The sequence below is a fragment of the Equus przewalskii genome, chromosome 6 (assembly GCF_037783145.1).
Source record: "Equus przewalskii isolate Varuska chromosome 6, EquPr2, whole genome shotgun sequence".
Classification (NCBI taxonomy): Eukaryota; Metazoa; Chordata; class Mammalia; order Perissodactyla; family Equidae; genus Equus; species Equus przewalskii.
The window spans coordinates 29,656,939-29,684,180 of NC_091836.1; the positions used below are offsets into that span (position 1 = coordinate 29,656,939).

The 27,242-nt window shown below is 41.7% G+C and overlaps 1 long non-coding RNA gene across 10 annotated transcripts in view; it reads left to right on the forward strand.

Annotated features, from left to right (window-relative positions):
* LOC103557915 (uncharacterized) overlaps positions 1 to 27,242 on the forward strand; it is a 242,031-nt gene that overhangs the window by 43,782 nt on the left and 171,007 nt on the right. For 8 of the 10 annotated variants that reach the window (XR_011541386.1, XR_011541381.1, XR_011541385.1 and 5 more), the window contains 2 exons: positions 1,810 to 8,228; positions 20,292 to 20,422. This is a non-coding gene — a long non-coding RNA (uncharacterized lncRNA). Of the gene's footprint in view, positions 1 to 1,809; positions 8,229 to 20,227; positions 20,423 to 27,242 lie in introns of all 10 variants that reach the window. The other 2 variants (XR_011541384.1, XR_011541388.1) reach the window with 2 other exon arrangements.

Consider the following 27,242-nt stretch of genomic DNA (forward strand, 5'->3'; position numbering starts at 1 on the left):
ATATTTTAAATTTTTTTATTGTGGTAAAATATGCATAAGACAACATTTTAACCATTTTTAAAAGTGTACGATTCAGTGGCATTAAGTACATTCACAATGTTGTGTAACCATTATTAGTGTCTATTTCCAGAACTTTTTCATCATCCCTATATAGGTTTCCCCTGCTACCCGAAAGTAGACAGTCCTGTGAAGCCTTTCCTAAGCTGAAATGGCACACAGCAAAGAAGCAATTACCGCTAATTTACATGGGAAAAATTGTTGAGTGTTCCCAGACCCAAAAAATAACCTACCAAAATAAATCGAGATAAAGCACAGATGCGCACAGACAGAGGTGACAGCCCTGAGGCTGGATGCTGAGACCCTGAGCGCGGTTCCCGGCGAGGAGCTGGCGGCGCGACTCTCACTGCTGGGGTGCGCCCTGCCTCTATAAGAAGTGGCTGCAAAACAAATGCGCTGAACGCTATTGTTCCCTTCTCTCCTAAAAGGGACGATCCTCTTTGGATTTCTTTCGGTTAGGGTTAGCCGAAACAAGCGCTCAAGTCGGTCTTCCGAGAAAGGGAAGTGTTGTAAAGCGAGCTTTCGGATAGCAGGGGAAACCCGTAACCTGATTTTTTTAAACGGCCTCTTCTACCTATTTGAATGCTATTTTTTTCTATTTTGGGATTCTAAATGGTTGATGTGGCCAATTAACTGACCTTGAGATAAATGCCTTATTACCAGAATCCTCCATAGATGAAATCTTTCAGAAACGTGCTCCCCAGAGTAGTAACACTGAGACAGACTTTTCAATGTAGTGGTCGTGTGGGTAGTTTTAAATCCTCTGAGAAGAGTTAACATCTAAAAGCCTAAAAGCTGCGATTGGGGAATCATTCGGATCCTTTCAGGTCTGGGGGCGAGTTTTACTCTGTCTGCTCAGCGCCTGTTCTCCCGCTTATAGCCTCCACTCCCCTGGCTACAGGGATGATTGCGTGCTCCAGGCTGGGCTGGCACCTCGCTCCCAGGCCAGAGTGTTGGTCCAAGGGATGGGCTCAAGATCCAAACCATGTTCAGAGTTTTTATCTTGGAATTTCTCAAATTTCAATTGAGAGAAGAGGGCCTTTATGTTCATCTCTGGTTTGGGAGCATTTGGGATAGAAATCTGGAGTAGCTGGCAGCCATGTACCCTACTCTGTTAGGTAAGACAGTTTAGGAGAATAAATCTAATATTCAGAGAGAAGCAGAGATGAGAGATGAAGAGAGAGACCCCTTAGAACATTTGATCCTTGGTTTAGATGTCCCTAAGGCCATATCCACTCCTATCCTTTCTGCTGATGGATAATTAATAATCCCCCTCTTTTGTTGAAATTATTTAGAGTTATTTCTGTCCTCATCAATGCAGTAGGATTTATAACTGTAGCCAAACTACATATTTTGATCAGTAATATAGATGCCAGCCAGTCTTGCCACCCTGTGACTTTATGGAATAAACACATGGAGACAGGAAGATAGTGTTTCCCATGTCTACCCATCTACAAGTCCAACCATCTGTCCATCCATACTCCAGCCCCACGGATATTACATATATGTGAATATAAAGCAAAACTTTACATTGCTATAATCTTTTCTGTCTTGTGAAATTCCTACTTATTGTTCAAAGTGGTTAGCACACAATTGTAGGGAACAGAAAGTACTCCGTCCATTTCAAGCAGCAAGAGATTTAGTACAAAGAATTAGGTCCCTACAAAATTGTTGGATGTGCAGGAGGAGTGGGTGCTAGGTTGGGCCTCCAGGAATGACTCTTAGAGCAATACTGTGGAATTGGTCTTCCAGGGAACTTCCACTTCTGCCATGGTCAGGAAGGAGAGGAATCAAGAGACTACCACCAGAACTGCTGACTTCAAAGTAAGAATCAGGAAGCCACTTCGGACCCCTACACAACTATCTAATCACCCATGAAGCTGGTGATTAGGAACCTTCGATCTGCTGGAGAAAATCCCGAAGTCTTTACAACTACTTGCCAGTGGCAGTAGCAGAATTCAGGGAAATGAACTTCTAAATCTTGTGGGTGTATCTAAATGCAGACCATGTTAATTGGGTAAAAGAAACAGAGGTGGAGATAAGCTTGTTCTCTGTACTGGGTAAACTTCATGTTTGCATTTAGTTTTGGGTGGCCTACTTTAAGAGGGGAAGACAAAGGGGCCGGACCAGTGGCACAGCGGTTAAGTTCGCACGTTTCTCTTCTCCATGGCCCGGGGTTTGCTGGTTCGGGTCCTAGGTGCGGACATGGCACCACTTGGTAAAAGCCATGCTGTGGTAGGCATCCCACGTATAAAGTAGAGGAAGATGGGCATGGATGTTAGCTCAGGGCCAGTCTTCCTCGCAAAAAGAGGAGGATTGGCAGTAGTTAGCTCAGGGCTAATCTTCCTCAAAAAAAAAAAAAAAAGAGGGGAAGAGATAAATAACGTATTTGAGGACATGATGACGAAGAGACCAAAAACCATACTATGTAAGGAAAAACTGAAGGATCTGGAGATTTGTAGCTGGGAGAGAGAAAACTCAAGAACGTTATGCCAGCTTTTGCTGGATATTTGAAAGGCTAGTTCTTTCCGGTCCTTAAGAGTAGGATGAAAACTATAGGAGATAGATTTTAATAGACATGAAGAAGCTTCTACTAGGCAGAGCTATGGAATGATTGGGCTGCTCTGGAGTTCTCCATCTCTAGAAGTACCCAACCGTTATTTACATGACCGGGTGATACGGGTGTTGTGGAAAATCTTGTATTTTTAGATACTAGAGACTAGAATTTGTATTCATGATGAAGTTGGTTAATTTTGGCAAAGCCCTTCATTTTCCTCAATTTTCCCAGGTAACTATGTCTATGTTAATGCTAGATTTAGAAAGAAATGGAATAGGAGGAGTCTGAACACAGCATCTCTTTCAGGACCCAAAATAAGATCTTATGAAGGGGAGTGGCTATGAGGCACTCAGGAGAGGGCCAGAACATGGTTGAAATAATCCCTTCAGGGGTTAGAGAGGGATAAGAAACAGCAGTACTTCCCAAAAAAGGATTTTAGGAATATATCCCATATGAGATTTGGGTGGAATTGGGATTTGACTGAGGGGTATAATGGGGTTTGGTATAAATAATTACTAAGTATTGAGCATACTATGTATGTAACATATATCATTTAATACTCACAACATCCTTTTGAGAGATGCTTTTTTTTTTTAAAAAAAAAGATTGGCACCTGAGCTAACATCTGTTACCAATCTTTTTTTTTTTCTTCTCCTCCCCAAGCCCCCCAGTACATAGTTGTATATTCTAGTTGCAGGTCCTTCTAGTTGTGGCATGTAGGATGCCACCTCAGCATGGCCGGATGAGTGGTGCCATGTCTGCGCCCAGGATTCAAACCAGTAAAACCCTGGGCTGCCGAAGCTGAGTGAGCAAACTTAGCCACTCATCCACGGGGCCAGCCCCCTTGAGAGCTTCTTGATTCACACATGAGGAAAACGAGGCTTAGAAAGGCTAAATGACTTGTCCAACGCAGCAGAGTTACTAAGGGGCAGAGCCAGAATTTGAACCCTCAGGTTCATGCCCATGCATTCCACGACATCGTGCCCCATGTCCAAGTTGGGAAAGAATAAAAATCCAGCTGATAAGACAGGCTAGGCTGTTAACAACCTGATCTACACAGCAGGGCCAAAAGGGTAAGGTAAGGCACATATCGGAACCATCTGGGCAATGCACCACCCATTTTTCTTCCCATAGTCAGAATAACACAGTCAAACCTATATATAGACAAAGAATGCTATTTCTGAGACATCCTTAATAACTAATTTCAGCACCATTTATTCTTGCTACAATTTTTCATCCATAAAATAGAAATAAAAGTAATTGCTCAAAAGGTTATGTGAGGATTCATTGAGATAATGTATATGAAAGTGCTCGCCTAGAGTGTGGTTGCTAAATAGAGGGGAGTCGACTCTGAGTTCCCAGACCAGGATTTGTTTTGCTTTTAATGACATTCTCAGTCTTAGACCGTCTGGTCAGTTAGAAGGACAACTGAAGAAGAGACAGTCTTGAATTCTGGGGAGTCTTGTACCAAGAAAAAGAATTTCACTTGCAAAATGTTATCTGAGTCTACCTGTGGTTCTATTCAAACAGGCAGGGGACGTAGGGACTTTAGCTTGTATTCAGTGACTCCAATTTAAGGTCAGGTTAAAACATGTGAGCATAAGGCCAAGTGATGTAGTTTTCTGTACAGTCACTATTTTCACAGAAGAGTAGGCAGCTGCTTATGTGATGTGATCTGAAAGGCCTTCTGTCCTCAAATCTCTCCTCTTTCAATCAGACGTAGAATCTGAAATTCCGTTCTGAGAAATCTATCCTGGGTTAAAGCAGCACTTCTCAAACTTTGCTATGTATCAAGAATCACCTGAAGAATTGATTTAAAATATTGGCCCTGGGACTACTGAGTCAGACTCCGGGGGTTGGGGCTCAGGCAACTGTTATCAACCAGATGAGTCTAATACACAAGAAAGTTTGCGAAATGCCAGATCAAGGCATTATATAGGTGCCAGGCTGGTGGCGCAGCAGTTAAGTTCATGCGCTCAGCTTCAGCCGCCCGGGGTTCGCTGGTTCAGATCCTGGGTATGGACATGGCACCGCTTATCAAGCCATGCTGTGGCAGGCATCCCACATATAAAATAGAGGAAGATGGGCACAGATGTTCGCTCAGGGCCAATCTTCCTCAGCAAAAAGAGGAGGATTGGCAGCAGGTGTTAGTTCAGGGCTGATCTTTCTCAAAGGAAAAAAAGAAAGAAGGCATTATATCTATGTAAGTCCCCCATTACATTGCAAGTTTTCTCTCAGGGAGGTTGCCATGGTTCTCAAATTACAGCTTCTACCTCATTCTACTAAAACTGTTCTTGTCAATATCATCAGTAAGCTCTTTGTTGTCAACTCTAATGGATTCTTTTTGGTCCTCATGTATTATGGTACCTCTTCTCGGCATTTGATGCTGTTTACTATTCCTCCTCTCTTCGTCGCTGAGACACCAATCTCTCTGTGTTTTCTGCCTTACCTCGCTGACGGATCCTCAGTCTCCTTTGCTGGCTTGTCCTCCTCCATTGAACTCTTCATATGGAGCTTCCGTCAGGGCTTGTAGCCAGACCCTCTGCTCTTCTCTGTATACTTACTTCCTGGACTTAAATATCTAATGGCCAGCACATTTCCAAATTTTTACCTCCTACTACTCTTCTCTCTTGAGCTCCAGTGTTGCGCTGCCAACCACCTACTTGATAGATCCACTTGGATATCTTATGATTATCTTAAACTCAACATGTTGAAAGTGATCCCCTCGAACTCTCCCCAGCCCCCTGCCAACTTTCTCTAATCTGCACTTCTCAGGAAGTGGTAACATCGTCCACCCAGTCACTCAAATTAGAACCCAGAAGTCAGATTTCTCCCTCCTCACCCATATCTGCTTCATCAGTAAGTCATGTCAATATCCTCCCAAATGATTCTCGAGTCTTCCCATCTCTCTATTTCCCGTGACCACTATCCAGCAAGTCAACCTCCTTTTTCCCAGAATTCTTCCTGGGATCCCTGCTTCATCTCTTACCCCTTTTACATCATTCTCAAGGACACCGGAGAATTGTTTTAAATAAGTCAAAACATAAAAACATAAATCAGACCATTAATTTCTCAATCTATTCGGTGGCTTCCCACTGCATTTAGAATAAAATTGATTCCTCACCTGGGTCTCTGAGGCACCCACTAATTTCTTCCTGCTCTTGGTCTATAAGGCTCTGTATCTGCTGGCTCACCACACTTCTCACAGTGTTCCAGACACACTGCCCTTCTTTAAATTCCTCAAATGCTCCAAATCGTTCTCCTCCTCAGGGCCTTTGCTCTGTTCCTTCTGCCTGGAATGATCTTCACCTCCATGACCGGTTCTTTCTCATCCTTCAGAGCTTAGTTTCAGTCTCACCTTCTGTAGCCACTCTCCCTAAGTAGGTATTCTCTGTTATTCTCCATGAAAATGTTAAAAGAAAACATAAGAGAATATTTTAATTTTCTGGAAGTTTGAAAAAGTTTTCCAAGCATGGCATGAAACCTAGAAACCATAAAGATAAAAATTGATGGATTTGACTAAATTAAGCATTTAACATTTCTGTATTTCAGAACTGAAAGGTGGAAAATGCACTGGGAAAAGTCTTTGCAAAGTATTCTAAGAAATTATTCTTTTTAAGATTTTAGTTTTCCTTTTTCTCCCAAAGCCTCCTGGTACATAGCTATGTATTTTTTAGTTGTGGGTCCTTCAAGTTGTGGCATGTGGGATGCTGCCTCAGCATGGCTTGATGAGCAGTGCCCTGTCTGCGCCCAGGATTTGAACCAGCGAAACCCTGGGCCGCTGAAGTGGAGCATGAGAACTTAACCACGTGGCCTTGGGGCTGGCCCCAGAAATTTTTTTAAATCAATAAGAAAAGATAAGTAAATCAATAGAAAAATGGGCAAAAGATACAACTTATAGAAGAAAAATAAAAAATAGCCAGTAAAAATATTCTAAGAAATATGCTTAACTTTACTCTTAAAAACATCAGATTTTTATCCTGTTGAATTAGCAAGAATTAAAAAGATTTACAAATACTCAGGTCAGATGTGTGTGCAAGCAGTTAACTTTCATACAGTAATGTCAAAAATAACAGTTAACTTTCTTAGATGCATTGTAAATTAGTGTAACATTTTTGTTAAAAGATTTGGCCACATTTATTGAAATTTAGAATGTGCCTTACCTTTGACCCAACACTGTTTTGAATTAGAAATTTTAGGAACTCACCCTAAAACAATACTTTCACAATGTGCATATATATTCATATTCATATACATTCACATACATATTTAGTATATTCATATATGATACATATTTACATATCAATATATGTTTAGCTTGGCATTGTTTTAATAAAAAAACTGGAAACCATCTGATTATGCAATTAAATAATTATACGTTCATACAAAGAAATATTATGCAGCTGTTAAAAAGAACAATGTGGATTTATATATTCCATTTTGGAAAGATATGCTTTGATATATTGTTAAATTGAACAGATTTAAAACTGAATGGAATGTGTAGTAAGGTCTCATTTTTTAAAATAAAGATTCAAGTATTTATAAATTGCATAAATATGTTCAGGCATGCATGGGAAAATAAGAAAATGACTGAAAATCTTAACCATGACTGTATTTGGGAAACTGGATTTTCAAAAACTTGCCCTTTTTACATCGTACATTTATGTATCCTATATTTCTCTATTGTTTGGATTTTTTTTAACCACAAGTTTGTACTGTTCTGTAATTAAAAAAAGAGAGAGAGATTGAGAGAGAGAGAGAAATATGCGGGAGACAAACGGTTAGTGTTTCATGCATTCTGCCATCAGCCACAGCTGGAACCGCCCGCTGGGCCTCCTGGAAGGTCAGACCACTCGGTCAAGGGTTCAGGGGCTCCAGCCCTTCCACTCTCCCTCTCTACTCCAAGAAGGAGAGGCACTTTAGCATCATATGTTTTTGTAAGGATTAAATGAGATAAAGGTTGTGAGAAGGCTTTATCAACTATAAAGCTCTTTCAAATACAACAGATTATCATCGTAATCAAAGTCCACTTCCCATCCCAGGCAGGACCAGCTGGTTACTGCAGAAAACCCTCCCCGTCCGTGCTCGGTCCTGGAAACCTGCAGTCCCCTTTCTCCAGAAAAGCGGTCAGCAGGGCGTTCCCCCAACGTGCTGTGCTTCTCCGGGAGGGAGGCGGGCCTGCCTCCTGCTTCAGCTCTTCACCCCGGCCCTGGCCCAGCCGCTTCCCAGCAGAGCCTGGCTGTTCCTTGAACTTTCAGTGTTGGTTCGATTTCCTCCAGTGGTACCACATGCTGCTGTGCTAACAGAGCACGTGGTCCGGCCAAACAAAGGAACATGTGTGCTGCAAACCATCCCCCTATCACGGGAGCGCCAGCCTCGCCAGAAGAGGGCCCGGCCCGCGCGCTATAATTTTTCACTGCAGTTGAAACACCCCATAAGCTCTCAGGAAGCGGCGGGGGTGGGGGAGCGGCCAGAGAGAGGGGCTGCCTCTCCGCGGCTTCCATCACCGCCCTGGAAATAGCAGCCGAACGCGCACGGCCCGGCCAGGCTTCCCTCAAACTGCTAAGATTTCATTTCACCTCCGACAGGCTGCTTGGGGACTCGCTGTTAAAAGGTCGCTCTCCCGGGATGCTGTCAGGGGGAGGGGGCCCGGGACTGTACACAGCTGTCAAAACGTCTCAGACAGGAGGCTCAGGCACATCCGCACGAGCCTGTCTCAGGCTGCGGGGCACACGCGGAGCGCCTCAAACCTATCAGTGTAATGGCGAGCGGTAATTGCATTAGGATTAGTTATCTCCTGCGCTCTGCTCATTAGCCCGGAGGATGGCTCGCATCCAGCGAGAGGGTGGCACAGGGAGAGGGAGAGGATGTGCGCCTAACAGGTCGTGATAATGAAAGACTTGCTCTCCTAGAGTTTGCTTCTCCCTCCTCCCTACCCTCCTGGCCCCCCTACTCTCCTCCTCTGTCTTCCTCTAAACCTCATTTCCTGACTTTTTCCTGAAGGTCTTATGAAATGCGCAATTTAGGAAGATTACAATGAAAAAAAATCTAGACTGGCTGGAGGTGGGGGAGGGATGCTGCGGAGGGCACAGGGCCGGGCGGCCTGAGTCAAAGGCAGGGAAAGAAGCGGTTGGCGTTTTCTGATGCCAAAGCCAGTGGCACGAGAATGCCTAGGTGCTTTTTCCGGGGGACCTGAGATGTTTTAACTTCCTTCCCTGTGCGATGCCTAGGACTACGGTGAAAGGGAGAGGTGGCAATTTCCAGGGGATCTGGATCTTGAGGAGTCCCACCTTCGATTGTGTGGGCTCTCTGGCCTCACCCACCCGTGCCGAGCTGGTTGTTCCCTGCGCGGTGCTCACTCCCCAGCTCTCCGGCTGACTTGATTATAGAAGCACATAGAGGAGGTGTTTCATGTGTACTCCGGGAACAGGGGCCCAGTCATTTTATTCTTCACCGCACCTAGCGCACTGTGTGCCGTACAGAAAGTGCTCCAAAATGTGTGACGGATAATAATAGTCACGAGCGAGAGGCACCATGATCCACAACTCAGCTTTCGGGCAGACAGACTTACTAGCAATGTGACCAAAGACAGGGAATCTAACTTCTCCAAACGTTTGTTAATTTACCCGTAGGCTTATTCACACGTGTGGAAATCACCCCAAATGGAGCTTAACGCGTAGTAGGTGCTTAATAGACGTTCCTGCGTCTCTACATCTTGCTTTATTCACCCTTAAAATAGGGATTAAAAAAACGTCTTTGATGTCTCAGGAGGAGGTAATTAACGTTCTCTTAACCCATCTGAAAGGGCCAATAGAGTACAAAGTTGTTTTATAATTAAGAAATGTATCAAACCCTGTGCAGGACTAATTGCTGTGCAAATTTGATTGAGGCCTGTGAGGACAAAATTGCCTTTAATGGGTTGCCGCGTAGGGGACTCTTTAATATTCTTCAGGGAAGTTCCAGCGCTCGAGTCTCCGCCTCAGAGATTGCATCACCAACCTTAGGAGCACTACTCAATGGTTTAGAGTGAATACGCCAGGGCTTAGCTCAAATAATTATTTTGAAACTGGAAGGTTTATTGAGAGTTCAGGGTTCAGATTTAGAAATGTCAGAAAGAGAGTTTTATTTGTTTCCATTGCACGCAATGAATTGCCCTTTAAATAATGAAGCAATGAAAATACCAGGGACCACATCCTCCAGTGCATTGCCAAGTGCTGAAGTCGGCCCAGTGAGACTCAGGAGGATCGGGACATTTACGATTTCCATGAAACCATCGACCCAGAGGGAGTGTGGTGGGAACACACCCGTCACCAAGTCTAGCCGCTAAACTTTTCAACTTCTGTAGTAGGATGGGAATACTTGGTAATGCGTGTCATTGGGCACCTGGGCCAATACTTTGGAGAGGTGGCAACTGAGAGAAGCTTCTAGAACATTATGTGTGGATTCCATTTATTTATAGGGAACAGAAATATTCTCCCTTTGACAGTAAGGCCAAATGTTTGTATTCAAGTTGGGCTGAGTGGGAATGGAGGGTGTCATGGGCTCCCTTCCTTCTGGCCTGGGGCCACAACTTCTGCTTCTCACAGGTGAATCCTAACCAAGGGTCATCCTAAGGACTGGCGTGGCTAAGCCTTGGGGTCAAATCTTTCTCCTCCATCCACAGAGCCTCACAACACCAAAGTCTTTTTCCCTTCTTACACCTCGTTCTCTCTCTGTCTCGTCTCCACCCTCTCTAGATAAGAGATTTCCCTCTGTGCCTCTCATGCCAATTCATCCAGGTTTTTCCTTGACTTCATTACGCTGCCTCTATGGGGGGGGTGGGGGGGGGCGTGGGAGTGGGGTATTTGTCCCTTCATTGTCATTTTACTGCTCAGTATCTATTTCTTTGTTCCTTGGTCCTTTACTTTGTTTACTTCTGCTTTCAGTCCTAGTCCAGCCTTCTTGATATTGAAAATAAATCTTCCTTTGAGTTTGCTCTTTCTTTCTAGGTCTCTCTCTCCTTTTTCTGCTGTCTTATTTATCTATATCTACTATCTCCACTGTGACATTATCCATCATCCCTTTATCCCCTGAAGCCTGACTTTGCCTCCCTTAGTCTACTGACTACCAAGGTCAGTGGCCCATTCTGACCCCACCCTCCTTTGTTTATCAATCTTGCCTTAAGACTCTCCAGGCATATGTCATGGGGCACTTCTCTAAGTCTTTTCCAAATTTCTCTGAGTTTTCCTCATCTAATTTTCCAGGTCTCCCTTCTTCTCTCTCCCCAAATATATGCATGCCTCAATAATCAGAGCTGACACTTATTGAGTTCTTATTGTGTATTTTAATCTTCCCATCAACCCTGTAAACCAGATACATTATTTCATTTTTAGAGGAAGAACGAGGCTAAGATAGCTGTAAGTGTCAAATCCTGGTCTGCTCTGTCTGACTTGAGTCCAAGCACTTAACCAGGCAGCTCTAATACCCAAGGTTTGGTTCTCTGATCTCAATTATCTGTTCTTCTCCCATTGACATGAAAATCTCACATGTCTCTGTGTCCCACCAGATCTCACACCCAAATGGACGGTACTGATTAGCTGACCGCGCTCCCTCCTTCCTGCTCTCCTTGACTTCTGTATCAAACCACCATTTTCCCAGGACCAAGGCCTGACCCCTAGAATCCTTTTCTCTTTTCCTAGCTCACCTTGCTCAACCCATTGTCTTAGCAGACACTAGGCCTTCAGCATATTTCTTTTATGATATCTGTTGAATATCTTTTTACTCCATTCACACTACTGTCCCCTTAGTATAGACAGGTAAATGGCTCCTTGTTGGGACTCACCCATTACCCTAATATCCTCTTACCTCTCTTCCTGCTGTTGGTTGCTGCCCAGCTCACTCTGTTCATCATGGCCAGAAAAATCTTCTGAAGATATTTCTTTCACATACACACAGTTTTGCTCTAAGAACTTTAATGATTTCTCTGTACCTGCAATAAAATTGATACTTCCTAACTTGTAACTCAAGGATCTCTATCTTCTGGTCCCCAACTTTTCATTCTACATCACCTCAGTACTTGTAAACAACCCCTTAGCTTTGTTTTCATTCATTCATTCATCGATATCCTGCTTTTTGCTAAAAAGGCCTTAAGACACCTGCTGCAACCTCACCTGCATGAACCTGGGGCAGTGGCATCATGGTGCACATAGTTTGCAAGCACATGAGCTGTGGACCTGGATTCACAGTCCAGCTCCGCATTTGTTAGCTGGCAGAGCTTGAGCAAGTCACCTCATTTCTGTCTTCCTTTTCTTATCTGTATAATGAGGAGACGTCTTGAAGTTTAACTAAGAAAATAGATGTAAAGTTGGTGACAAGCAGAAGATGTTCAACAAATAGTGGATATGATTAGTCCCTTGGATTTCCCCAATGTGCATGATGCTTTTCTGATTCTGTGCCTTTGGTTATGACATCCCTTATGGAATTGCCCTCTTCTATGTCTGCACTGATCCAAATTCCCCCAGCTCTTCCAAGTACACTCATCTCATTGCCTCAGTGAAATCTTCCCCCTTGGAAGAGGGTTTTTCTAAGCTAATTTTGGCACTTAGCCCTGGTACCATGTAAATCACCCTCAATTATAGACTGTCTCGTGTCACCCTCTACTGGCTCCAGACCTTTATTCCCGCTCAGCCAACCACCTTGGGACCGCCTTTGAAAGCGTCCGCACCTGGGATGGAGGGAGATGGGGAGGCCCTGTGGAAATGTGAGGCGGATAGAACAATGGAGTCCAGGGAGACGGAAGTAAGTGTATTAAACAGGAAGGGTCAGGAGAGTGTCAGACATCCCCTTTCTTTCTTCCTTTCCGCCTTTCTTGGGCAAAATAAGTAGTGCATTTAACTGATATCTTCAACAAGCACAATCGAAGGATGTGATGGGAACAACATAAAGTTTTGTTTTATTTTAAATGAAACTTTATTTTGTCTCTCACTGCTCATTCAAAATTTACTCAGTGAAGATAAAGTTTTCCTGCCCCTGGATATGGTGTGTCCGGCAATTTGAAAAAACTGTTTCTTTGTTAAGATATAATTTATGTACAATAGTATGCACAGATCATCAGTGTTGAGTTAGAGGGCTTCAGTAATTCTATATACGTGTGAAACCACCTCCCCAAAACAAGATATGAAATATTTCCATTACCCCAGAAAATGCCCTCATTCCTCATTCCTCTTCCCAGTTATTTCCTTTCCCACCATCTCTAACCCCATCCCCACTGCCTGCCAGACACAACCACCATCCTGGTTTCTCTCACAATAGGTTAGTTTTGCCTGTTCCCAACTTCATATAAAGGGAGTCATACAGTGTGTGCTCCTTTGTGTCTGTCTTCTTTGGCTCCACATAATGATTTTAAGATCCATCCATGTGGTTGCCTGTTTCAGTAGTGTGAGTGTTCCTTTTTATTGTGTATTTTATTTTTTATTGTGTAGTTCTGTTTTATTTCTAAGAAGTATTCTACTGTACGAATATACTGCAATCTGTTTATCCATTCACCTGTTGACTGACACTTGGTTGTTTCCAGATTTTGGCAACTGTGAGTAAGGCTGTGATTGATATCCTTGTGCAAGTATTTTTGTGGACACATGTCTTTATTTATTTTGGGTGAATCCCAGGAGTAGAATTGCTGGGTTGTGGGGCAGATGAACGTGTGATGAGGAACACACCATTGGGAAGGTGGGCTGCAGAGCAGCAGAACTGTGTGGCCAAAGGAGTCACTTTCTCAGGTGCTCCATTTCACTCTTAGTTTTCTATGAGGTTTCCTTTCAAATTCTGTTGTAAGCTGAATCCTCAAGTTGCCACCCATTTGTCCACTTTCATTAAATATTTACAGAGTCTCATAAGGATCTGGGTGATTAGTGAACTTGAATTTGTTTTACAGAGTGGTCTCTGATTTATTTATACCGGTATTTTTTAAGGAGTTGAAGTGCTGTAGAGACATTCCTACACTTCTTAATACCTCTATAAAGCAAAGATAGATCAAAGATGCCCATTTTACAGCTAGAGAAATTGAGGCACGGGGTGGCAGCAGGGAGGGCAAGAATTTCTCTGCAGAGTAGATGCATCTGAAATGTCCCAGTGTTAATCTGCACCACCCAGGCTGAGATGTTCACTACAGAGCAAGTGGGCACCCGGCATGACAGGCCAAAAGGTCCCTTTGTGTGTATGTGCTGTAACCCGCTCCACCACATCCCTCAGCTCTCCATCACAGAACTAACACCACTTCCCTGGGGGGCATTTCACTCTGGTGCTAGTAACCCCCTTGGGATACATTCCAGATGTAGGATATTTGGCTGAAAAATATTATAGCTGAGGTCCACAGCATTACCACAGCAGTTATGACCTCACTGGTACTTATAAACAAAGAGCAACTTGGTCTTGTCTATATTTAGACGAAAAACTTCTCAGGAAATTAGCCAAAGTGTTGGGAGAGGACGGTGGGGGATTCGCTGGTGGGAGAGAGAATGGCATCAGGCCATGTGATGGTTAATTTTATGGGTCAATTCGACTGGGTCCAGGGTGCCCAGATAGCTAGTAAAATGTTGTTCCGGGTGTGAACCTGAGGGTGTTTTTGGATGAGATTAACATTTGAGCCAGTAGACTGAGTAAATCTGCCCTCCCTAAAGTGGGTGGGTCTCATCCAATCAGTTGAAGGCCTGAACAGAACAGAAAGACTGACCCTCCTACAGTAAGATGGGACTCCTCCTGCATGACCACTTTGAGCTGGAACATTGGTCTTTTCCTGCCTTTTAACTTGAACTCCAATGAAAACACTGGATCTTCTTGGGTCTTGAGTCTGCCAACTTTTGAACTGAAACTGCACCATTCGCTCTCCTGAATGTCTAGCTTGCTGACTGCAGAACTTGCGCCTTCTCAACCTCCATAGTCAGGTGAACCAATTCATTTTTATCACTTATGTGTTTCCTATTGGTTCTGTTTCTCTGGAGAACACTGGCTAATACAAGCCATTCTAGGAGAAGAAGGGATTTCTGAAGTAAAAGAATTTTCACGCTGAGAAGGTTGGGCATAGGATCACTTCCACTGAACAAGAGTTATTTTTCTTTACAATTACTCATGCTCATAAAGACTTTTCAAACTTGGTTAAGTATGCCTGAGTATTAAAAAGTGGTTATCTCTGAGTAGTGGAGATACACATGATTTTTATTATTTTTCTGTATATGTTTCTATATATATTTTCCAGATTTTCTGAAACTATTACTTCTTAAAATTAAATTTTTAATTTTGAGATAACTGTAGATTCATAAGCAGTTGTGAGAAACAGTACAGAGCAATCCCGTGTGCCCTTGGTTCATCTTCCTCCAGTGGTAACGTTGCAAAGCTGTAGCACAATATCACAACCAGGTTACCGGCACTGATATTGTCAAGATCCCATCACTCCAAGAATCTCTCATGCTGCCCTTTCATAGCCACACTCACTACCCTCCTGCTGCCACCTATCCTTAACCTCTGGCAACCACTGATGTATTCTTTGTTTCTGTAATTTTGTCGTATTAAGAATTTTTTAATTTTATTTTTATTTTTTCTGTGAGGAAGATGGTCCCTGAGCTAACATCCATGCCAGCCTTCCACTACTTTGTATATGGGATGCCACCACAGCGTGGCTTGATGAGCGGTGTGTAGGTCCGTGCCCAGGATCTGAAACCGTGAACCCTGGGCTGCCGAAGCGGAGCACACGAACTCAACCACTACGCCACCAGGCCGGCCCCAAGAGTATTTTTATTGAAGTGTAATTGACATACAATATTCTATTAGTTTCAGGTGTACATCACAGTGATTCAGTATTTATATACATTACGAAATGATCAATGTGATGTCTGGTTACCATGTGTCACCATATACAAAATTATTACAATGTTATTGATTATATTCCCTATGCTGTACAGTACATGCCCATGACTGATTTCTTTTATACTGGAAATTTGTACCTCTTCATCCCCTTCACCTATTTCGCCCAGCCTCTGACCCCCTTCCCTACTCTGGTAACCATCAGTTTGTTTCCTGTATCTATGAGTCTGCTCTGTTTTGTTTGTTCATTTGTTTTGTTTTTTTAGATTCCACATATGAGTGAAATCATATGGCATTTGTCTTTCTCTGGCTGACTTATTCCACTTAGCATAACACCCTCTGGGTCCATCCACATTGTTGCAATTAAGAGTTTCATATACATGGAATCATACAGTAGGTAATGCTCTGGAGATTCATGCATGTCGTGTGTATCAATAATTCATTCCTGTCTTATTGTTGAGTCGTATTCCGTGGCATGAATGTACCACAGGGTGTTTAACCATTCACCTACTGAAGGACATCTGGGTTCTTTCCAGTTTTTCACTATTGTTAATAAAGCTGCAACAATTGTGTCCATTTTTTGTGTGAATACAAATTGTCATTTCTCTAGGATAAATGCCCAGGAGTGCAATTTCTGGGTCATATGGTAGTTGTGTGTTTAGTTTTTAAAGAAACTACAAAACTCTTTTCCAGAGTGGCTGTACATTTTACATTTCTGTCAGCAGTGCATGAGTGATCCAGTTTTTCTGCATCCTCACCAGCATTTGGTGAGGTGTATGATACTATCTCATTGTGGTTTTAACTTGCCTTTCCCTAACGGCTAATATAGTTTCACGTGCTTGTTTGCCATCTATATATTCGCTTTAGTGAAATGTCTCTTTATGTCTTTTGCGCATTTTCTAACTGGATTGTTTTTTACTGTTGAGATTTGAGAGTTCTTTATATATTTTAGATATTAGTTCTTTGTTGGATATGTAGTTTCCAAATATTTTCTCCCACTCTGTAGCTTGTCTTTTTGTCCTCTTGGCAGGGACTTTCACAAAGCCAGGGTTTCTGATTTTGATAAAGTCCAATTTATCAGTTTTTCCTTTATAGATCGTGCTTTTGGTGTCAAGGCTAGGATCTCTTTGCCTAGCTCTAGGTGCCAAAGATCTTCTCCTATTGTTTTAAAAAAGTTTTATAATTTTGCTTTTAATGTTCAAGTCTGTGATCCATTTTTACTTAGTTTTTATTGAAAGATGAGACTTCGGTTGAGGTCCTCGTCCTTTCTCTTCCTCCTCCTCCTTCTCCTTCTCCTTGCCTATAGTTGTTCAATTGATCCAGCACTATTTGTTGAAAATCCAGTCTTTCCTCCATTGAGCTACTTTTGTGACTTTGTCAAAAATCAGCTGGGCTTATTTGCGTAAATCTATTTCTGGGTTCTTTATTCTGTTCTATTGATCTGTGTCTGTCGCTCCACCAGTACCACACAGTCTTGACTACTGTAGCTATATAAAAAGTCTTGAAATCAGGTAAACTGAGTCTTCCTTTTTATTCCTCCTTGTCAAAATTGTTTTAGTTATTTTAGTTTGCCTTTCTGTAGGAATTTTAGAATAATCTTGTCTATATCTACAAAAAAATCTTTCTAAACTTTTGATAGGAATTGCATTAAACCTGTATACAAACTTTGGGAGAAATCTGTCTCTTACTATGTTAAGTCTTCCAATCCATGAGCACAAGCTGTAATTCCATTTATTTAGATTTTCTTTGCTTTCTTTCATCGTTGTTTTGTAGTTGTGAGCATACAAGCCTGTACGTGTTTTGTTAGATTTACATGTGTTTAATTTTTTTTTTTCTGAGGAAGATCGGCCCTGAGCTAACATCTGTTGCCAATCTCTCTCTTTTTGCTCAAGGAAGATTGTCACTGAGCTAACATCTGTGCCAATCTTCATCTATTTTGCATATGGGATGCTGCCACAGCATGGCTTGATGAACGGTGTGTAGGTCCGTGCCCGGAATCTGAACCTGTGAACCCCGGGCTGCTGAAGTGGGGTGCACAAACTCAACCACTACCCCCTGTGCTGGCCCCAGTATTGATTTTTTTGACTGATTGTGAATGGTATTATAATTTCAGTATTCACATGTTCATTGCTAGTATATAGCAATAGAAAAACAAATTTATATATATAAAAAAATATAATTTATATATTTAATATATGTAAATTTATATATTTAATATATATATTTTATAATTGCTGAATCCTTTTTGATAATATTATGTTAAGGATTTTTGTGTTCATATTCTTGAGGGCTATTGGATTGTAGTTTTCTTTTTTTATACTGTCTGTGACTGATTTTGGGATCAGGGTAATATTAGCTTCATAAAATAAATAGTGGAATATTATCTTCTCTTCCATTTTCTGGAAGAGATTGTGTAGAATGATGTTGATTCTTTTTTAAATGTTTGGGAGAATTCTCCAGTGAAATTACCTGGGCCCAGAGATTTGTTTTGGGGGAGTTTTATAGTTATGAATTCATTTTTCCTTAATAATTATAAGGATATTCAAATTTTCTGTTTCATGTTGGATGAGTCGTGGTAGTTTCTGTTTCTCAAGGAGTTGATCTGTTTCATCTAAGTTGTCAAATTTATGTGTGTAGTAAGTCTTGAAATCAGGGAATGTGAGTCCTCCAACTTTGTTCTTCTTTTTCAAGTTTGTTTTGGCTATTTGGGGTCCCTCAAGATTCCATATGAATGTTAGGATGGGTTTTTCTATTTCTGCAAAAAACATTGTTGGGGTTGTGATAGAGATTGCACTGAATTTGCAGATTGCTTTGAGTAATAGTGACATTTTAACAATATCAAGTCTTCCAATCCATGAATGTGGGACGTCTTTCCATTTATTCATCTCTAATTTCTTTCAGCAATGTTTTCATTGTATAAGTCTTTTACCTCCTTGGTTAAGTGAACTTCAAAGAATTTTATTCTTTTTGATGCTATTGTAAATAAAATTGTTTTCTTAATTTCATTTTTAGATTGTTCATTATTAGTGTACAGAAATGCAAGTGAGGGCCCGGCCCGGTAGCCAGTGGTTAAGTTCGCACATTCCACTTTGGCGGCCCGGAGTTAGCTGGTTCAGATCCCGGGTGCACACATGGCACTGCTTGGCATGCATGCTGTGGTAGGCATCCCACAGATAAGGCAGAGGAAGATGGGCACGGATGTTAGCTCAGGGCCAGTCTTCCTCAGGCGAAAAGAGGAGGATTGGCAGCAGTTAGCTCAGGGCTAATCTTCCTCAAAAAAAAAAAAAAAAAAAAGAAAGGAAACAAAAAGAAATGCAAGTGGTTTTTGTTTGTTGATTTTGTATCCTGCTGCTTTGCCAAATTCATTTATTAGCTCTAACAGTTTTGGTGTGAAATCTTTAGGATTTTCTACATATAAAATCATGTCGTCTGTGAACAGAGATAAATTTACTTTTTTCTTTCCAATTTAGATGTCTTTGATTTCTTTTTCTTGCCTAATTGCTCCAGCTAGGACTTCCATTGCTATGTTGAACAGAAGTGGTAAAGTCACATCCTTGCCTCGTTCCTGACCTTAGAAGAAAAGCTTTCAGTCTTTCACCATTGAGTATAATATTTGTTGTGGGTTTTCATATGTAGCTTTTATTATGTTGAAGTAGTTTTCTTCTGTTCCTTGTTTGTTGAGTGTTTTTATCACGAAAAGGTGTTGAATTTTGTCAAATGCCTTTTCTGTGTCAATTAGATGATCGTGTTTTTTTCCCTTCATTCTATTAATGTGGTATATTACATTGATTGATTTTTGTATGTTGAATCCTTCTTGTATTCCAGAAATAAATCCAACTTGATCATAGTATATAACCCTTTTAATATGCTGCTGAATTCAGTTTGCTGGTATTTTGTCGAGGATTTTTGCACCTATGTTCATCAGGGATGTTGGTCTGTAATTTTGCAGTGTCTTTGTCTGGCTTTGGTATCAGGCCAATGCTAGCCTCATAGAGTGAGTTTGGAAATGTTTCTGCCTCTTCAATTTTTTGGAAAAGTTTGAGGAGGATTAGTGTTCTTCTTTAAATGTTTGGCAGAATTCACTAGTGAAGCCTTCAGGTCTGGGGCTTTTCTTCGTTGGGAGATTTTTGATTACTGATTCAATTTCCTTACCAGTTATAGGTCTATTGAAGATTTCTATTTCTTCATGATTTGGTCTTGGTAGATTTTGGATTTCTGGGAATTTGTCCATTTCATCCAAGTTATCCAATTTGTTGGTGTGTAATTATTCATAGTACTCTCTCATGATCCTTTTTATTTCTGTAGCTTTAGTAGTAGCAATGTCTCTACTTTCATTTTTAATTTTAGTAATTTGAATTGTCTTCTTTTTTTCTTAGTGTAGCTAAAGGGTTTGCCAATTTTGTTATCTTTTCAAAGAACCAACTTTTGGTTTTGTTGATTTTCTTTACTGTTTTTCTATTCTCTGTTTTACTTATCTATGCTCTAATATTTATTCTTTCCTTCTGCTAGCTTTGAGTTTATTTTTTTCTTATTCTAGCTTCTTAAGTTGTAAAGTTAGGTTGTTGATTTGAAGTCTCTCTCTCTCTCTCTCTTTTTTTTTTAAGATTGGCACCTGAGCTAACAACTGTTGCTAATCTTCTTTTTTTTTTTCCTGCTTTTTCTCCCCAAATCCCTGAAGTACATAGTTGTATATTTTAGTTGTGGGTCTAAAGGTTTTTTTTTTGAGGAAGATTAGCCCTGAGCTAACTGTTGCCAATCTTTCTCTTTTTGCTGAGGAAGACTGACCCTGAGCTAACATCTGTACCCATCTTCCTCTACTTTATATGTGGGACGCCTACCACAGCATGGCATGCCAAGCAGTGCCACATCCGCACCCGGGATCTGAACCGGTGAACCCCAGGCTGCCGAAGCAGAACATGCGCACTTAACCGCTGCCCCACTGGGCTGGCCCCCGGAAGTCTCTTCTTTTTCAATGTAAGCATTTATAGCTATAATTTCCCCCTGCTTTTGCTGCATCTCATGAGTTTTGGCATGTTGTGTTTTCATTTTCATTTGTCTCAAGATATGTTCTAAATTCTCCTTTGATTTCTTCTTTAGCCCATTGGTTGTTCAAAAGTATACTGCTTAATTTCCACAAGTGTGTAAATTTTCCAGTTTTGCCTCTGTTATTGGTTTCTAACTTTGTCCCATTGTGTCAGAGAAGATACTTTGTAAGATATCTACCTTTTTCTTTTTTTTAAAGATTTTATTTTTTTCCTTCTTCTCCCCAAAGCCCCCCAGTACATAGTTGTATATTCTTCATTGTGGGTTCTTCTAGTTGGGGCATGTGGGACGCTGCCTCAGCGTGGTTTGATGAGCAGTGCCATGTCCGCGCCCAGGATTCGAACCAACGAAACACTGGGCCGCCTGCAGCGGAGCCCACGAACTTAACCACTTGGCCACGGGGCCAGCCCCAAGATGTCTACCTTTTAAAATCTACTGGCATTTAATTTGTGGCCTAACATGTGATCCATCCTGGAGAATGTCCCATGTGCACTTGAGAAGAATGTGTGTTCTTTTGTTGTTGTGCGGAGTGTTCTGTTCACGTCTGCTAGATCTAATTGGTTTACTGTGTTGTTCGTGTCCTCTACTTCCTTACGTATCTTCTGTCTAGTTCTGTCCACTATTGACAGTGGGGTATTAAAGTGTTCCACTATCATTGTAGAACTGTCTAGTTTTCATTTCAATTCTGTCTGTTTTTCTTCATATATTTTGCTGGTCTGTTACTAGTATATAAGTGTTTATGATTGTTGTATCTTCTTGCTGTGTTGAATCTTTTATTAATATATAATCTCCTTGTCTGTCTTTTGTAACCTTTTTATTGATTTAAGCTCTGTCGTGTTGGACATTAGCATAGCCATCTTTGCTCTCTTTTGGTTACTATTTGCAGGGAATTCTCTTTTCCCATCGTTTCACTTTCAACCTGCTTGTATCTCTGGATCTAAAGTGAGTCTCTTGTACACAGCATATAGTTGGATCATATGTTTTTATCCGTTCTGCCAATCTCTGTCTTGATTGGAGAATTTATTCTATTTACATTTCATAACTTTTAATTTTAGTTCTTTAATTTTCAGTTCTAAAATTTCCATTTGATTCTTTTTTTTTATCTTCTATTTATTTGCTGAGCCTTTCTCTTTTTGTTCCTCATTTGTTTTAAACATGTTCATAATTGTTCATGAAGCATTTTTTTCACGGTCCCTTTAGAAATCTAACGTCTCTGTCATTTTGGTGTCGACACCTATTGATTGTCTTTTTCTTCATTCACTTTGTGATCTTTCTGGTTGCTGTTATGATGAGTAATTTTCAGTTGAAACCTGGACATCTTTGTTTTATGTTGTGATATTCTGGATATTATTTAAACATATTTTAGCTGGCTTCCTCTGACACCACTCCAGTAGGGGAAAAGAGGGCTGTCTCTTGACACTGCTAGGTGGAGGGAGATGTCCAGATTCTCCAGCGGGCCTCCATTGACACCCAGTGCAGGGGGCTCTTTTTCATAGCTGGATGAGGATCAGAGTTCTGGTTTCCCACTAGGCCCCCGCTGACACCTCTCTTGCTGGAAGGGTAGATGGGCCTCATTTCTGCTCCCTGTATGGCCACACTGACACCACCAGGGAGGGATGTCCTTGTTACAGCTGGGCACTGGTGAAAGTTCTGAATCTCCACTAGTCCTCCTCTGACACTATCCCAGTGATAGGGAGAGGCACCTCAGTATTCTGGGAGGGAGTGGAGGTCCAGTGTCTGCTGACACTGTCGGGAGGGGATGGTTACTGCCTGGCAGACATGAAAGTTGCAGCTTCCTATTTGGCCTTTTCTGATAACACCTGATGAGTGTTGGGGCTACCTCATTACAGCCCGACGAGGATAGACATTGAGGCTCCTCACTGGTCCTTCCTGGAAGAGGTGTGTGGAGCCAGAGTGTTTTCTGTGCTTTTTGGCAGGAGTAGAGTGATTACTGCCTAAAAGTTTTCTATCTTCCTACACTGCCTCTTTCCTGGTCCTTTGGCTAAGGAGAACAGGCTTTTGTTGAGGCTATTTTTAATCGGTGCCCATTGCCATTTCTGAGTTGCTGACTCCTTCAGCTCCTAGTCTGGCATACGTGAAACAAAAAGAAAACCCAGGCAGCTCAACAGGGTGTTGTTCTTTGGGTCCTGAGGTCCCATCTTCCGTCTCTTCTCCACCTTTCAGAGTCTTATGTTTGTTTTATCCACAATGTCCAGGCTTTTTAGTTATACTTAGTGGAGGAATAGGGAAATGTATGCCTGCTCCTTCTTCCTGGAAGCAGAAGTGTATCCATATATTATTTTTGTATTAAGAAAAAAATACATATTTTTAACAAAACCAAACCCAAGATTTAAATTGCAGTTAGAAGTATATGAGTTTATCAGGGGCACTTGCCTGATTTCATCAGACACAGTGAAATGGGTGACCATGGTCGTGGGTGATGATTACAAACAGTACCTTATTTTACTGAGCACATGCTATGTAGTTTGTATACATTCTCCCTTTTTTATGAATCCTTACAGCAAACCTGTGAGACCAGCATTGTTCCCATTTTACAGTGAAGTAAACTGAGATACAGAAAGTTTAAGAAAATGTTTTCCGCATTATATACCTAATGAGTGAGACGGGAGGGATCCAAACTCTAGCTTGTCTTAATCCAAAACCCCCATGCTCTTAGTCTGTGTTCCGCTGAGGAAAGGCTGGAGTATTTAGGTGACATCCTGTAGACAACAAGAAATGTATAATGTGACTGAGCAGCCCCCATTATCTGTGGTTTTGTAGAAAGCACTTAGGGTCCCCTTGAAGGGATCTGTTTTTGCCTAGACTACTGAAGGCATTTCTTGTATTTTATGTTACTTCCATAAACAACTTCAAGATGTAGGTGGCAGCCAGACTCACTGATGAACAGATGGGGAACCTGTAGCTCAGAGAGGTCGAATGACTTGTCTAAGACCATATGGCCTTTAATGCTGGAAGCCGACCTGGAAAGAAGGTCTTTCGAGTCAGGAACCAGTAGGCACACCACCAGCTCCCAGCGCTGCTTCCGACTTGATCTCTGCACCACTGCTTTGTTCTGACCAAGCAGAGTCGTGGTGTAGGGAGAGTCTGCCGCAGTGAAATCAAGGCCTTTCCTTCAGCAGCCTCCTGGCTTGCACCAGTTTGCAGACTGTATCTGATGGAAACCTTATGCGGAACAAAAAACAAACCTGAAAACCAGGCCCATCTCAATATCTCCATCCGCTGGATAAACATCTCCAAGACAGACGCACAGGGAGGCCAAATTCTCTTCGCCAAGTTTTTAACCTAAAGTTTGGAAGCAGCTTGCATTTTCCGTGGAGCAGTAAACTATTTTCATTCCTTTTACCGTGAACGACTCCTTATGGGGCGATAATTTACTTTTAATCTCTCTTTCAGGAACTGATGATTTTGCCTTCTTGCCTGAAATAAATTGTGGGTTAAAAGAAAAGGCCCATTTTTTGAAGTTTTCTTCCTTCCCATCTTTTCTTTTTTCTCTTTTGAAAGCCTGCTTTGGGAGTCTTTGGAGCCTTGCCTCTTTATTCGGAGAGAACTTGGCTCCTTCGTGGTGCCCCCATTCCTCTGCCGAATCTAATCTGACTGTTCTATTTATAATTCTTGAGCAAGATGAATCTCGTCTTTGTGTTTCTTTCTGAGCAACAGCGTCCCCTCCCTAGGACTTGAGCCATTTAACCTCTACAAGAATCTCTTTAATTTCTCTGCAAATTGCCAGAAAGCAGGCAGCTGAAACCCTATCAGGTCCTGGATCATATCAGACCTGCTTTAAACTGGCACCCTCCTCCATCCCCGAATCCCCTGGGAGTTCATTTAGGAACAAGGCTGTGCAGAGAAATTCCCAGCAGCCCTTTGGTGACGCCAGCGCAGTCTGGGAAGTCTGACAGGGAGGGGCACGCTCTCTGGAGAACGGAGAGGCTCTAAGATGGAAACTGCCCATTTTTTATAATCAGGCTTCGGTTCCTCCCAGATCCCTCAAGGCTTATATATACATTATGTGCTATTTACCCTTAAACCTAGATTCATGAAGTTATTTTGCCTGGAAACCATCTAGCCCAAATCCCTTGTTTTGTAAAGAAGAAAATGGAGATTAAAAGAAGGGAACTGACTGAGCCAAAGTCACACAGCTAGTTAGTTCAAAAGTCGAGACTATAAAGTAGATACCCCACCTTACACCCCCATGAGCTTATGAAGGCATTATTTTGATTTAATGCATCCACTCCAATTAAATGACGTTTAAAAAAGTGCATTTCTATTTTTTTCTCCCGAGGAAGATTAGCCCTGAGCTAACATCTGCTGCCAATCCTCCTCTTTTTACTGAGGAAGACTGGGCCTGAGCTAACATCCGTGCCCATCTTCCTCTACTTTATATGTGGGATGCCTACCACAGCATGGCGTGCCAAGCGGTGCCATGTCCGCACCCGGGATCCTGACTGGCAAACCCCGGGGAAACCACCGAAGGGGAATGTGCGCACTTAACCTCTGTGCCACCGGGCTGGCCCACATTTCTATTTTTTATGTATTTCTAGCATCTTCTAATTCCTCTCTTCCTTCCCTGTCACCCACACTTCATTTTTGGCCAGTCCCCTCTCCTATGTCCAATACAAGTGTCTCTGTTCTTAGGGGGTCTTAATAGTCCCACTGGACAATAACTTTCACAACCAGGGTTTGAGAAAGATGTGATGAGCCCAGAATCCCACACCTAGAGCTGGGAGATCTTGGAGCACATGAAGACCTCCAAAGCTGTGAAGGGATTTTGTCAGGTCACACAACAAGTTAGTGACCAAGCCAGGATTAGAGCTGGAGATTCCCTCCTTCCTTTCCAGAGCATTCTACTCTACTCCAAGTTCCTGCTGGCTCTGTGTGCTTCCCCTTTCTGACCAGGTTCTGGAATGTCCATTTAGACAATTCTTTTTAGTTAGGGCTCACCTAGACCAAGCAGACTTCTAGCCTGACATTCATTTGTAATAGGAGGATGTTCCATCATACTCACAAATCTAACCACATTTTAACTTCATTTGCCATGAGCTTCTTTGTAAAATTAAAGAAGAAAGGGCCAAAATACTTACTCTGGCCTCCATAACATAATTGGTCTTTTTTTCTAGCAAGACAAACTAAGATGATTTTATAAGTTTTTGAGGACCAGGAAGCAGTGTGTCATTCAACATATATAAGCATTTACCCTTTAAAGCTACCGGGTAGAGACCCATTTGAGTATAACACATTTGCTACTTTAAATCAAGCATAGCTTTATTTAATTCATGCTGAGATCCAGGTGAGGAAAGGCTCTAATCAATGGCTTCCTAAGCTTGGAACCGTCTCTGTGCCCCCACTTCCCTCTTTCCATGCCCTACCTTTTGCTTGTGGTTCTAAATTCTTTGGGAGGTGTGGTGTAGTGTGCTTTTTGGAAAGCATCCGACGAGAAAACCGAGTTTAAATATTTTGAGAGAGTCCACTTGCCTTCACTGTAAGCTCCTGCCTTGCTTACCGTCTAGGAATTCCCTCCAGTAAATTAAGGACATGAGTATTTATTTAGTACACAGAGAGAAGGGAAATTATGTTCCTTGAAGGTTCGGTCAGTGTCAGACTTTGAGCTACCTTCTTCGGAAACGGTTTTCTTTTTTAATCTGCACAGCCTCTCTGGTGGGCAGGTATGATTATCTCCATTTTAATAATGGAAAAATTAAAGCTGGGGAGATTTAAGGAGCTTTTGCCTAAGGCTACTCAGAGAATAAATGGTTTAGACAAGCTTTAATCCAGGTCTCTGACACCAAAACCAGCTAGGATTATGAATGTTCTTGTATGTTGTTTCTTGTGGAATATGTGTGAGACTTTCATGGCGGGTGTGGCTGCAGAAATGGGAGAGCTCAGTCATGAAGAGTGTGCATCTTCGACACTGTGAGCCGTGGCCAAATTGCTTTCCATAGCAGTTGTGCTTATTTCTAGTCTCTCCACCTTGTTTAAGAATTCTTGTCGTTCCACATTCTTGCCAACATTTGGTGTGATCAAAATTTTTACTTTATTTTCTGGTACCACTTGGTACTTCATTGTGGTTTTAATTTACGTTTTCTTGATTACAGTGAGATTGATTGCCTTTTAGGTGTTCTTGTTGCCTGTTCAGGTTTTCTCTGTGTGTTATGTGTTCATAATTTTTGCTACCTCCTCTTTTTCAAAATTGTGTTCTATATGTCTAGGAGATTTGTATATTTACATAAATACACACACACACACACATATATTCTGGATTCTAATCCTTCTATGATTATATAGGTTTCAGATATCTTTTCCCAATATGTAACTTGACTTCTTACTTTTTCAATGATGGCTCTTTTTATAAAACAAACTTTATCAAGGCGTAATTTGTATGCCACAATATTTACTCATCGTAAATGTACAGATTGATGTGTTTTAATAAGTTTATGGGGCAATTATAGTCACAATCCAATTTTAGGGCATTTTCACTGCCTCCAAAAGTTTCCCCTTGCTCATTTTCAGTCAGTCTTACCTCCCACCCTCACCCTCAGCCAACCACTCATCGGCTTTGAGTCTATAGTTTTGCTTTTTCTAAAAATGTCATATAAATGGAAGTATACAATATATAGTCTTTTGTGCCTGGCTTCTTTCATCTAGTATAATATTTTAGAAGTTCATCAATGATGTTGCATGTAACAGTAGTTTGTTCCTTTTTTATTGCTAAATAGTATTCCATTGTATGGATATA